Below are 13,622 nucleotides of genomic sequence, written 5' to 3'. Positions count from 1 at the left end.
CTGCCTCAAGTCCTCCGTCTAGGAGGCAAGAGGAGAGGTTGAGCTGGTCCTCTTCCTCATTCTTACACAAAATCTGCTCATTTGGATGGATCCCAAATTTTAAAGAAACAAGTTCCTGGAAGAAATGCAGAATGCAAGTGCACACAAGACTTTCATAGGGCATCTCGTTTCAACACCGACTGCCTGCATTTTATCGGAGTACTAAAGGACACACTGAAATTATTTTGTTCTGGCACTGGCATGCGTTGTGATGTGTATGCATTCAATTGCACTTGACAAATCTTTGGGGCAAACAAAATGGTCTAATGTAAGGAAATATCTTAACATATTCCAAAATGACATTTTTAGACCAAACATGTGTTCGATTGATTTGCCTTCTCCAGAGATCACTTTTGAATCTGGGCCAGCAATAAGCAGGGGGGGCAGGCTCTTGCTGAAGGCCAGGCGGGTCAGCCGTGCTTCCGCTGGTATTTCCTGCGCTCCAGAGTTCCGTACCTAACTGTACAAATAGCTCCACATGGCATCCTGAGAGCGTGCCAGGGAATTTTATGATCGCATGCCAAGTATGGTTGTCAGGTTCCACTCCACTGCTGTGTGTGTATGTGTGTGCTCATATGTGTGTGTGGCTGGAGCTAACTTCAGACTGTGTAATTACCATAATCCAAACAGGGCCTTTACCATCTTATTTGCATTCAGCCAGCAGTGCTGTTTTTATCAGCACCACTACTGAATTGTTGCAAAGTTTTAATTATCTTGACAACTCTCCTCTTTTTTTTTTTTTTGACTCTCTCCCCTCTTCGGTTGTGTTTGGATTTTAGCAGCCATACCCCTACAGCAGCAAATCAGATTTCTGCAATGGGAAGTTTTCTCACTTTTTCTTCTAGTACTTATAAGCAGATGCAAAGGCAGCTTAGAATGAGTACAGAGTGAAGTTGTATTTATTAATTAATGCCTAATATTTTTTGCAGCAAAAGTCACTCCAGATGCCTCTTTTTGATTTGTATTTTAAACCCTGGTGTAACTTTACACACGTGTAAGCTTGCAAAATTGAAAGAAAACCATTTCCTATGCAGACAGCTACCCCCTTGCATAAATGTTTGCCAAAATAGAGCTTTAGTTGTCATGTTTTCTATATTTCCATAATCTTTTGATTTAGGATTAGTATAAAGTGTATCATGCCACTTATATTTGCTCTCTCTCAAACACTCTGCATTTTCAGTATTTGAATGCTAAGTTAGACAAATTCAACCTTGAAATAAGACACCGTTTCCTAGCAGTAAGGGTAATTAAACACTGGAAGAGCTTACCCAAGGAAGAGGTGGACTCACTACATCTCGGAGTCTTTAAAATGAGATTTTAGAAGCTTAGACAACTTTCTGAAAGACATTGTTTAATCCAACTTCCATCCCCAACTGGGGAAAGATTCTAGTGTACATATATGGGGGGTCATATGAGGCAATCGCCCAAGTCCCTTTTGATTTCTCAGCCTGTTGGCCTAAACCTGAGTTTGGATATGTTTTGGTTCACATTTGAAGATCAGTTATAACATCTATATACAGAAATTGTCTTTTGCGAATATTAAGATTAAATATGTTTCAAGACTTTGTTGTCTGCTGTAGACAATAATGTTTTGCCTGCTAGGTTTTGCACTGCATTCTGTTTTGTTTTTATAAGTAGATACAAACCACAAAGGTTAATGCAGATTAAAATAGTCCAGTATGAGATTGCTATGGAGGAATAGAAGGCTTTCAAGCCTAAAGATTCACAAGTGGAACAAATGCAAAAATGATTTCTAGTCTGTTGGCTTCTCAGGTGCAATAAATACTTTTTTTTAAAAAAAGCACAATTAGTATATTTTTCTAACCATAGAATACTGTGATTGTGCTTAGTGTCTCATCTCTTTTGAAGCTTATGCATTAGATTACATATAATTGCCATCAAACAGTGTGGTAGTATTCTATTCTTCTGAAAGGTAAACAAATTCTGTTTAGCAGTCATTAAATATTTGGTTTGCTGCAGTTTGGCCTTATGAACACCTTATCCTTGTTTTCCCTTTAAAAGGCAAAAATTAAAAGTAAGAACCATTAGGGATTTCTCTTTAAATCCAGCAATCTATGCATACTACTAAGAATCAATGCTCTGTAAGCTGTCTGGTGTTCTGCAATAAATTCTAGCTTTTATAGACTTTTTCTGGGCCAGGTAGCTTCTAATGCCATAGAAATTGATTATTTGTGGTGTTCTTATCACTGCTTAAAATATCTAATTGCTTTTTCTCCACAGATTTGGATTTGGCTTGCTTGATGCTGGACGATTAATGAAGGAAGCCCTAACTGGACAAAGGTTGGTCTCCTGAGACAATGTGTTGTTGATAATGGGTCTGATTTGAGCAAGTCTAGTCAAATTCAATTTTGATAGTATTTAAAGGCACATGCAGGACACATATCGCTGAGTTTTCAATTGGTTTGTCAGGTTTCTTTATGTCTGTTGTGTTACCAAAGCTTATTCCCATTAAGTATTAAAGTTTGCAAAGCAGCAAAGACACATAACTGTCAGCTACAGAGAAACAAATTTTGCCTCAGTATAGCAAGTTTTGTTCAAAATTTGCCTTTATTCTTTCACACTGTGCAGACTGGAATATGTAATTCATCACTGCATGACTGTTTCCGTGGAGGAATTATTGCACTGATTATTTTGAACCCTAAAAATTATTGATTGAGGTAAAAAAGAGACAAGAAGGTATTGCAATCAGTTCTCAATTTAGCAACGGCAGCCTCTTTAAAGGCAGCTAATCCTTAGCCTAAAAGCTGTATGCAGTTGCTACTGCTCCTGTAGAATTTTTCACGAAGCTGTACCTGTGTCATTTATGTGAAGTTAAGTACGAAACATTTTCCACTGCACTGCCAAATGAAGATAAACACCAAACATCAAGTCACTATCTTACTGGATCACTGTATTGAGTGTGAAATTCAGCTCACAACTCAGTCCCAGTTCTAGCTGAGGAGGAAAAAGACCTCGTATGCCACCAGAATACTGGACTCCAGGATGTGTCTTTCTCATCAAGTCAAAGCAATGACATCTAGAGTTCAGTAGGGTCTAGAGTACTTTCTTCCTTTCAAGAGATCTTTTTTGCTGGTGATAGGTAAACTAGAGGGAAGTGGAACTTACATCCATGTACCTTGCACCCTGTCTATCCATGGTGACAGTCTCTCTTTGTCCCCAGAGAGGATTATTGAAGGCAAGCCTAATGGCCAGCTCCCTGGAGGTCTAGGCATGCACTGTGCACCGTTTTTAAGCACCAGCTCGCAGAAGTGACTGCAGACCCTGGTGTTTGTTGTCTTTTGAACACTGCAGGGAAAGGCAGAAATCTCAGAGTGAGAAGCAAAACGGATGGACATGGAAAGCACAAGGTCCATGCCCCAGCTCCAGCATCTATCTGTAATCATAGCACTTTTAAGCAAAGTGGTCCCTAGCCAGTTTGGGGCCTGGAGTCCTCTCCTCAAGCTGGCACTAACAATATTAAATTCAAATAAATCAATAACGCCATTCTTGTCTTTTGCAGCATTATCACAGTCACAGTAGTCATGTTGTAAACTAATTTTTTATCTAACAGTCTAGTGATGGTTTAGGCAATGTTTCACTTATGAGGACACTCCAGGTCAGTTCTCTTTCCAGCCCCAGAGCAGTTAGCCTTGTCACTGCCACCTTACAGTGGCACCCCTTAGACACAAGGCTCTGAATCAGAGTGCTCCCTCTCTGTTGGGGGCATGCAATATTTTAGGAAACAATGTAAGGTTTATTAGTCTGGGAAAAAACAAGAGACACACCATAATTTCTTTTTTTCCTGCAGTGCAGGTACAGGACCCAGTTACCTAGGAGGAACTCACCCCACAAGCCAAGGCATGTTTTTGTTTATGCATTTTAGCCAGATTAATGTTAATACAGACAATATTCAAACAGCTGGTTTTGTGCACCTATGGATCAATGACTTCAGCATGTTTTGCAAGCCTTTCTATAGAAAGGGCAGGAATGCACTAGAGATGTGCAGTCCTGTGAGGTCGTTGCTTCCCAAAAACTTTTCCTCTGTTCAATCCTGCGGTGATCCTCCAGCAAAGCAATGGTTGAGAGTTACACCCCAGAGGGACAGGAGCACTTTCCCTTTTCTCTGTCAATATTACATGTAAAAGGCACAGCAAGGAAGTCTGTTTCTCAGCATTGTACCTACTTGAGGCTCCTAAAGGTGTGATTAATTAGGTGTGATTAATTAAACCATGAGTCATGACCTTCTTTTTTTCCCGTCACATTATTTATGAACAAGAGGGAAGTCAGTGACATTAAATGGTATGAGAAAGTAAGTTTAGAGGAAAATTTAGAAAGAAATTAGTTGTGTTACATGTGGTCAACCTAAGGGATTTGCTGCTACAGGTGACCACCTGATAAATAGGGTTCCATGGCTGGAAAGAGTAGTTGTTAATGCTTTTACCATAACAGATGGTACCAGTGCTATGTTTCTTGGACTGCTGGGTGCACTGGAAAGGCAGACATGTGTCCTGCTTGACTAATAAAGTAAGATCAAATTCTCCATGTGCTGGGAAGTCAAGCAGGAATGCTGTCCTTCACAGACAGCAGCACTGCTCTGTTAGCTTGATCTATGACTTGCCATTTTGTTGTTTGGTTATTTGCTTATTTTTCTGTCTTTTTAATTCCTCTGGAAAATACTGTACTTGCTCTCTGTGTTGACTGAATGACCAGGCTTTGGCAGAAGACATAGCATTCTTCTTCTCTGACCTTTATATCAAAATCGATTAACAATAATTATTTTGCAGAAAAGGATTGACAATAAGATGTGGATGTTCGTCTTTAATGAACTCTAGTCACCAAGTGAAAATCAGCTAATTTTGATGATGCAACTGACCACCTTCTCAGTAATAGCTGAATATTTACTCCTTCACAAAATGGTAAAGTAATGTTGTATCCATAGATAATATGAAGAACAACTTTTTGTCTCTCATAATTTCCTGGGACTTTTCTCATTAGTGGCAGTAGCAGGATGTGCTGGCTAGTATTTATGGAGTCAGAAATGGCATAACTTAGAATTAGAGCCTGTGTAATCCTGTCAAATATTCAGAATTTTTTGTTTATGTATTTTAGTCTATGTAAAGTAAGGAGTCCACTCATAATCTAATTGATTTTGTTTATTATCAAGCTTGCCATTTTACAGAAGAGTTCACTGGAAGGTGTCTGTTTTATATTGTTCTCACTTCCCTAACAGAAGACCTTATTTAAAAGAATCTTTGTTTTCAATTATGAAAATACTTTCCTGATCTCATCTCATTAAGCCAAAAAAAGATGAAGTGCTATTTTTCCTTTTTATTTGTGACAATACAAATTAAACACACCTATGGCAAACCAATTACTGTATTTATTTTTTTTTTTAGACAGAGTAAACCTATTAACTGTGAACATGAAGAGATGAAGCAAGCAAAAAACAAAGAGAAGTGTGAAGAGTTTCGCTGCTGTATCATCTGTGACACTGTATCAGCTCCTAGTTTTAGGATCGATGAGTAAATAGGTATATAAGAGATACGCTGTTATTCTACAAAGAAGGGTTATTTCAAAGAAATAAAGGAAAAAAATTAAAAGGGATGTCAGTATATTCTCAGGTACTATATGATGACAATGTTAGAGAGGGAGCTTCATTTGGTGTTCTTCTCGTTTTGAATCTATACAGTGGAACAGTACTACAGAGAGATCTAGATAATAATGTCCTTGATCTTGTCAAGTATTGCCATAGGACTAGTATTGTTACTTTCTTGTTGAATTTACTCATGTGAGAGGAACCACTCTGTTATATAAGTTAAAGGTTCACATTCTGTCGTTCGTTTTTTCACTTTACATTATTGTTAAAATAGAGAAAAAAAGGGACTAAAGGAGGCAGGAGGAGAAGCAAAAATAGAGGTGAATTAATAGCAAAAATCAAATATTAAATATTTTCTTTAACTGCAGTCAGAGATGGGGATTATATTTGACCAAACAAACAAATCCTCCACCACAAGCCAGGACTTCACTTTTTATTTCAATACTCTTGATAGAATGGACCCAATCATTTATTCTGTGTGTGCTAAAAGTGTACTACCAACACTAGTAGACCAAGCAGATAGTTTTGTTTTATTGTCTGAATGGTGTAATATTTTACTGCAAATATAAATAGTGTAGTCATTTGCCTGATCCAAGTTCCCAATGTACTTTATAATAAACCAAGTAATTTTGAGAGAAATATGTTGACCAAACCTAGCCTAACACTATTCACATAGTTCAATACTGAAACAAATTCCACCCATTAAAAAGTGAATGGTATTGCATTTACTTTTACAAGTTGAAGGATAAAGACAGAAATGCAAGAGATGGAGCAATAAGAACCATGTGGTCCCTGCTCTTTAGGGGTTCATCCAGAGTCTGTTAAGGTAATGTGCATATTCTTTTTGATTTTAACAGACTTTGCATAAGTCAAAAATTATTGAAAATTAAGTACAGGAAAAAGAATCACTCTGTTTACATTTGTTAGGTTATATCCATAATAAACTTGTAAAAGATGAAAACAGAAGAAAATATTAAAGCAGATCCAAATATTATATTTATTCTAGAATTCAAGATTACTTCATTTTCTGCTCCAGTATAAGTGCACGATGTCACGAACATCAGATTTTTCCAAAGCCTTTACTGAAAACATTTCCCATCATGGAATACTTCACCTTGCTTTCTTCTTACAGCTGTTCCTTCTAGAAAAATGCACCTTCAGACAAGTAGTTATGAATATCATGGGGGTAGTCTGGAGCATACCACAACGTGAGACACCAAAGCATTACAGATTGCTCTCGTGGGAATTGCTGGGTGGGAGGTGGTGGTGGGTCAGAAAAAAAGCCAAAGCAGAGTGCCCAGGAGTGCCCCAGGGATCAGAAGCAGGGCCAAACATCACTCTTACAAAGATTTCTGACCTAACCTAGATTTTCATTTATGGTTAGACCAGACAGATTTTATTGTTACAATGGATTTTTATCTCAGATAAAATCAAACAAGCGAAAGGACTATAAGATTAGATCCTCATTCTGCATTCCACCAAAGGAGAACTGAGGAAGAAACAGATAGAGTGATTTGTTGGGGTAAGATGAGCCCTAGGTTGAAAGAGACCTCCTGTCCTGTTCAGAGGCTGCACTTTCCTGACTGTGATGTAGAAGAAACACAGCTATCAGTAGGCCCTTGCAAAAACCCTCCACCTGTTTTTGCTCAAAGTGACAAAGCCCAGAGGACAATGTCTGTATTCCCTACTGGTCTGTGGGGAGCGTGATGTAGCTGATGCAATTCCCGGCTCCAACACACCTGCAAGGTCTCATTGATCTGCTGCTCACTGCTCTGAAAACTCAGAAATCTATTATCAGTGTAAGCATGTGCTTATTGATCAGATTACCTGCTTCTGTTCCCTGTGTGCACCTAATTGTACCAGCGTGGGTGCACACACACACACATAAATATACACACGTTTTCATATATACAGGCATGCACACACAGGTTACAGGGATGTGTGTATGTTAAAGGCTTTACTTTTTTTTTTATTTTATTTTTTGCTTTACAAAACTGCACATAAATAAAAAGAATGGACCTTCTCTGTGAAACGTGAGCACAGGAACACTCACAAGTGGCCAAGAGCTGCTAAATAATTAATCAATAGAGCTGTGTGGCAGTTTGAAATGTAAATGTGATGGATGAAGGTGTGATGCTTGTCATCAAGCAGAAAATGATGTGACTGGAATGGATAACCCACAGTACCTGCTAACTTGCAAAAGCTTGGACACAAAGATAAAGTAAAGCCATCAGAAAGCAGCCCTGGCAACCCCTAATTCTTGCCTTTGACCCACAATTCACTTTCATGTCTCTATCCCAGAAGAGATGTTTAAAAAAATGATGAAGAGAGATCTTGGGGTGGGAAAGGGGAGAGAAAAAAACCATCTGAAGAAATGCTACCTGACAAGGCTGCAGGCTACATTCTTGAGAACACCTTTCTTTTCTTTATGTTCTCCTACTCCTGTTAAATAAAAATGCAGCTCTTTTTTTTCCCTTTCCTTTCTTCCAAAACTCTCCCGAGCCATTCCTGCAAGTGGTTCTGTGACTCGGGAGCTGACAACAGCCGCGTGCAAAGGAACAAAGAATGAGAGTGACAATTCAGAGTGCACGCAGGTGAGAAAGACACCTTTTACTTATCAAACTAGGCTGCAAAAAATGCTCTTTTTACTCAGTGAGCTAGAAATAGCAGTGATCTAACAAGGCACTGATCCAAATTCTTTATTTATGCTGAGATGTAATGCTAACAGGATTTTTAGGTTGACTAGTAGTCTGTGGCCCCTCCATTCAAGTAAGGAAACATTCCTCTGATTTGGAAAGAGGAAAATCCATATAATTACCGTATATTATGTGACAGGAAAATGTATGCTGTGATGGCAAAGGGTGACAGAAAATGTCCATCAAAAAATTTGTTTTCAGCAAACTTCCTATGCCAGTCATTGCATTCTCTCCATGAGGAAATGCAACCTGGTGGAACTTATTTCTCCAAATTAGAAAGAAATTTACTTTTTTTACAAAAGTGATTTTTGATTCTTTTTTCCCTATAAAATTACAAGCTTGCAAGTAGGATTTAAAAGTTTGATGGCTCCTTCTCCTTGAAAGAGACAATCCTATTTCTCAGTAAGAACCATTTAGCAGGTTGAGGGATTTTTTTGCCTCTTTTGTTATCAAAAGCCCATTCTTTACAGAAAGTGAAAAATACCATAGTTTAACATTAGATTTTCAAACTCCCCAAAATATACATTAGCAGATAACACCCACTAAAAGCAAAAGCTAAATATAGATATATAATAGCGCTTTGTCACACTAAATAGATGTTCTACTATTCTTAGATATAAAATATACATACATGTATTCTCTTAAAATCTTTGGGGTTTTTAAGACTTCTACAAACTCGAATTGGCCTAAAGAAGCAGCAGATCTCCGGGTGAACTGACCAGTGTTTTCATATTTCCTCAAATTATTATTTTTACCTTGTTTTTGTTGGGATCATGTTTTTAATCTTTATGATACATTTATACAAGAGGCAGCCAGAAAACACTTAAGTATTTAACCCAAATTAATTTTAGAAGTCAGGAATTAGAGCTTACATTGGAATAGAAGTCCAGCTGGCCCAACTCCATAGTAAACAACCTACTTTTGGTCTGGGACTTTTGGTCCTGTAACTTGGCTACCTGGATAAGCTTAAACAGAGTGCCATCTATGTACACAGGAAATCACCACACTCTAAAGAAATATTTCCCATTTAGAATGACAAAACCGTGGTCTGATAGGTAATTAAGCTTCAATTTCGTTTCTGTGGCATTGTAAATTGTGTTTTCAGATTTGTGCTTTTGGAGCTTTCATCTAGCTCATGCCAAAGCCACTCAGTTGTATATCTTTACCTACATGGCAGGTACATTCATATTAATTTTTAGTCCTTTTGCACAACTTCGGGAATGCAATATCATTATAAGCAGGAATCAGACCCTACAGTTTGGAACTATCTGGATACGCTAGTCTAGGGGAAGGAGGAACGACCCCACACCATACATCTGGTATGTTTCTGACAGGAAACATTCATAGATTTTGCATTAGACCAAAAGAATTTGGTCTAATGGTGCAGAGATATTGATGTTGAGTATAAGCAATTGCTGTATTGTAGTAACGTAGCAATATTTATGACTCATAGGACTGGTAGAAGCGGAAAAGAGCCAATTTAGGTCTATGTTGTCACTAAGCTCATAGAAGGCCATTTCTGTACCTTCAGTCTGTCTCAGCCACAGAGGAACTTAAAATAGGGAAATGACAGATTAGGCTGCAAATGTGCATCAGTCATCCCCAAACTCTGGGAAAGAGATGCACCTACTTCAGGCTAGAGAGAGCTGCGATGCACCCTGTCCTTGTGCCCACTCTGGAGGACCAGCTCGCTAGGACAGTGAGACATGCTCCCACGTGAGCTCTATGCTACAGAGCTGCCCACATGTAATTTAAAGGTGCCTACCAGCCTAGCAGTAGGAGCAGTGGTTCACTGTGGTAGGGGTTGTAGAGATACACCAGCAATCAGCCACCAGTTTCAATTATCATAGAAATATAGAGGGACCAAAAAGACTTTGGTTTCTTCACCTTTCAAATTTGATGGGTACATAGAGGAAAGGGACGTAAAAATTGCCCTAAGAAAGGCAAATCTAAAAAAAGACCCATGTTTTAACTCCGACAGTGGCCACCAGCAGCTGGCTACTGAAGAGAAGAAGATGGTAACCTCATAGCAGAGTGCTCCAGCTCACTGTCCCAGCCTCCAGAAATTTGAAACTTGAAGATTTCTCAAGCTAGAAAACTTTGCCTGACTTGCTATAGTAATGGTTGGTTAAATATGCAGCAATGACTCTCCTATACTAGCAGGCTTTGTTTCACCCCAAGTGTTATGCCAAAATAGTTGTATATCATCATGAAGAATAACTGCATTTCCCCAGAGTTGATTTCCTATGGCACATTTTACTTAGACACTTCCTCAACACCCTCACAAATATGTTATATATCTAAAGCACAATCTCTTTTTCAATATGAATGGGTATGATTACAGGCATATTCATTTTGTAAAAGGTACAAAATGATACAAATGTGCCTTTCTATCTCATATAATGTCAAAGTAAGACCCTCTTGCCCTTTTATTTTGATCTCTGCCATTTGAAAATAAAAAAAATGACTTGATTATATGTTTTTTACCATTAAGTGTATAATTGCTTTTGTGTTTTGACATTTAATTCCTCTTACCAAAATACATGGTAGAAATTAAAAGTCAAATCTTTTATACATTTGATGTACAGATCCTTCCATGTATTTCAGTAAGAGAAATAGAACAGTGAAACCTTGTGTCAAGTATAGTGAAGCCATCTGAAAATGAAGACACTTTTTATACTGGAAATTTGACTATGGCCCCAGTTCTGCCCTCCCTTATCTAGGTCACTGGCTTTTTGAAATTACTGGAATGTCTGAGTCAAAACCAGGCAAAACCTGCCAGACTTGACCTTTAAAATAGAGCTGGGATGATACCATGCCCTGTGGGGCAGATTTCAAGATTACAGTCCAGTCTGAAAATTACTTTCGAAAGCCCTAAGAGAGAAGCTGGCCAAGCACTCGAGTGTATTGACCTGGTATGGGATTGCAGTAGTGAGGAACACAGGTCCCAGCAGGTCCTTAGGGCATCAGTGGGGTGTCTTGGCTGGCCCAAGGCCAGCAGGAGGGTTCTGATGCTGAGAGAGGAGGCAAACTCTGCGGGCTGGTGAAAAGGTGTGGCTGCACGCAATATGTTGCTTGTGGATGTTTCAAGTGTTTTTTATCTCCCCTTTGTCTCAACTTTCCCCATAAAGCTTTTCCCACCTCATGCACTGTCCTTCCCTCCATTGTGTTATTCCCTCTTTTTCTCATAGTTTTCACTTTCACTACTTGTGCCCTTTAACTGAATTCTCTCCCACTCCTTTCTTCTCTGTAGAGCATGCAAAATTGTTCATCTTTACTTTACTTTCTGTTCATACTCATCCAAACCTACGTGTCGAGACTTCTTCTGGCTGTATTTCCCCCCACTAGTCACAGTACTGTGATTTATCGCCATTCACTGAACTCCTAAAGTGGTTTGACCCTACAGCCATAGCTAAGATTAGTTCCCTGAGATTCAGATTTATGGAGTCTGGTGTTGTCTGCAAAAGTGTTCTGCAATCCAGGAAGTAGACACTAGCTGGGACCTCAGATGAACTGAGCTTGGGACTGGATGAGCAAGGAATGTTGATGGCAGGCAGGAGTGGCAAACAAGAGCTCAGCAATGCTCTTCCCAGTGTTAATATTCTCACCCACAAATTCTTGTCATGCCTTCACTATGCCCATTAACAAAAACTGCTTCTTTAGGTGAATTTGTTCTTGGAGTAAGATTTGTGCTGTCTTTCTCTTTTTCCCAAAGCCGGGGACAAAATTTTTCTTTATTTCATCTCAGAAAAGACATCCTCAGCAAAGGTAAAGGACAACACACAGGTATCCAGAAAGAGAAGTAAAGGAAGCAGGAATGAGGTGCATCAGGAAGAAGCAAGTCAGAGAGACAGGGAAGGGTGAGAGGGAGAGAGAGAGAGAGAGAGAGAGAGAGAGAGAGAGAGAGCGCTGAGTGTATCTCCACACAATGATTGTGTCACCATATCTCATGGAGACACACTTCACTTCCCATAATGAAAGCAGCTTGCACTGCATGGATGCCAAGCACATGGATGCTAGAAGTTGTCTCCCATTGGCCATCACGTGCTTGCACTTTGCAGGGGGAATGAGACAGGTTGGGTCTGCTCCAGCCCAGCCACGGCTTTCAAGAGCCTCCTTTCCATGGATCCTACTGCTGATAGGATTGTAAACGTGAAGCATTTTTCAGGTATATGTTAAAGGTGTGTTTAGACATACACACAGGTATACATGCACGTGCACTTGCACATTTTTTCCTATCATTTTTTGTACATGAAAAGTTGCACATTTAAAATTAAAAGGGAATGGAAAGTCCATAACATGCAAATCATAAAATTGGCCCCTGCCCATATCTTCAGGAGAGGCAGAAGGTAGGACTTACAACCAAGAAATGGAGCCAATGACATTTTCTTTTAAATAATAGAAGTCATTTATTTATACCTATGTTGTCCAATCTTTGAAGAAGTCTCTTGATTAAAGTTTAGGATCAGGTATCCAGAATATCTTGGGTTTGTTCTTGTGAGTAGCTATTTTACCCACAAGGTGGGTGTTATTTGAAAATTCTGTATCTTTGAAAATCTGTATCTTTGCTCGAGGGCTCTGCTTCTCCATAGTCATCAACTCAAGGAGGTGCTTCAAAGTTAACCATTTTTTTTTTCTTTTATGATCATGCAATTCTGAAATGGGGAGGTGGAAGATAGGTGCAAATTACTGCTTTCCTCCAGGTCAGAGTGACCGAAGTCTTCAACAGGTCACCTGCTACAGTATTTCACAACACACTTGCATGCAAATAAGAATATTGACTAATGCTACTCATAAGGGATTCTCTGTTCCCACCAGTCACAGAATGGCTTTGGGGTCATTCACCCTGCCCTTTTAAATGTTTTTTTACAGTAATAATGTCAAACAACTATAGAATTTACTGCTTCTTAGCCTGAAAGGGAGATGGTTCTCAGAACAGGGAACTTGAGGAAGATGTTTTCACTCATCTGGAAGCTTTATGGGGCAGATTTCATCCATAGTCCAGAAATAAATGTCACCTCCCTCGAGATTTTGAAACTCAGTGCACATTCAGCCCCAGAAATCAGGTGATGAACCAGAACTTCAGACTCTCAGAAACTGAACACTTAGTGCTTCAGAGAGATTTGGTTTAGTTTTATTTTTTCCCAATTTTTTTCCCTTTTTCTTTAATTTTGATGGATGGTGTTTTGTTCTGCAGTAAGTTTTAATGTGTGTCACTGTGGAACATTTTCAATTGTCGCAAACAACAACAACAAAAAGCAATATTTCAATATTTCGCAAGAAAAGGCTTC

The 13,622-nt window shown here is 39.0% G+C and overlaps 1 long non-coding RNA gene across 10 annotated transcripts in view; it reads left to right on the top strand.

The window, feature by feature from the left end:
- LOC113999983 overlaps nucleotides 1-13,622 on the top strand; it is a 262,086-nt gene that overhangs the window by 236,533 nt on the left and 11,931 nt on the right. For 9 of the 10 annotated variants that reach the window (XR_005566981.1, XR_005566980.1, XR_005566976.1 and 6 more), the window contains 3 exons: nucleotides 2,281-2,340; nucleotides 4,824-4,955; nucleotides 5,436-8,229. This is a non-coding gene — a long non-coding RNA (uncharacterized LOC113999983). The remainder of the gene's footprint in view (nucleotides 1-2,280; nucleotides 2,341-4,823; nucleotides 4,956-5,435; nucleotides 8,230-13,622) is intronic. The other variant, XR_005566978.1, reaches the window with a different exon arrangement.

The sequence above is a fragment of the Pipra filicauda genome, unplaced genomic scaffold (genome assembly GCF_003945595.2).
Source record: "Pipra filicauda isolate LSUMZ 115617 unplaced genomic scaffold, ASM394559v2 scaffold83_size3615187_pilon, whole genome shotgun sequence".
Classification (NCBI taxonomy): domain Eukaryota; kingdom Metazoa; phylum Chordata; class Aves; order Passeriformes; family Pipridae; genus Pipra; species Pipra filicauda.
The sequence above is the reverse complement of the archived record's forward strand: the minus strand, read 5'-3'. Positions and strand labels throughout refer to the sequence as shown.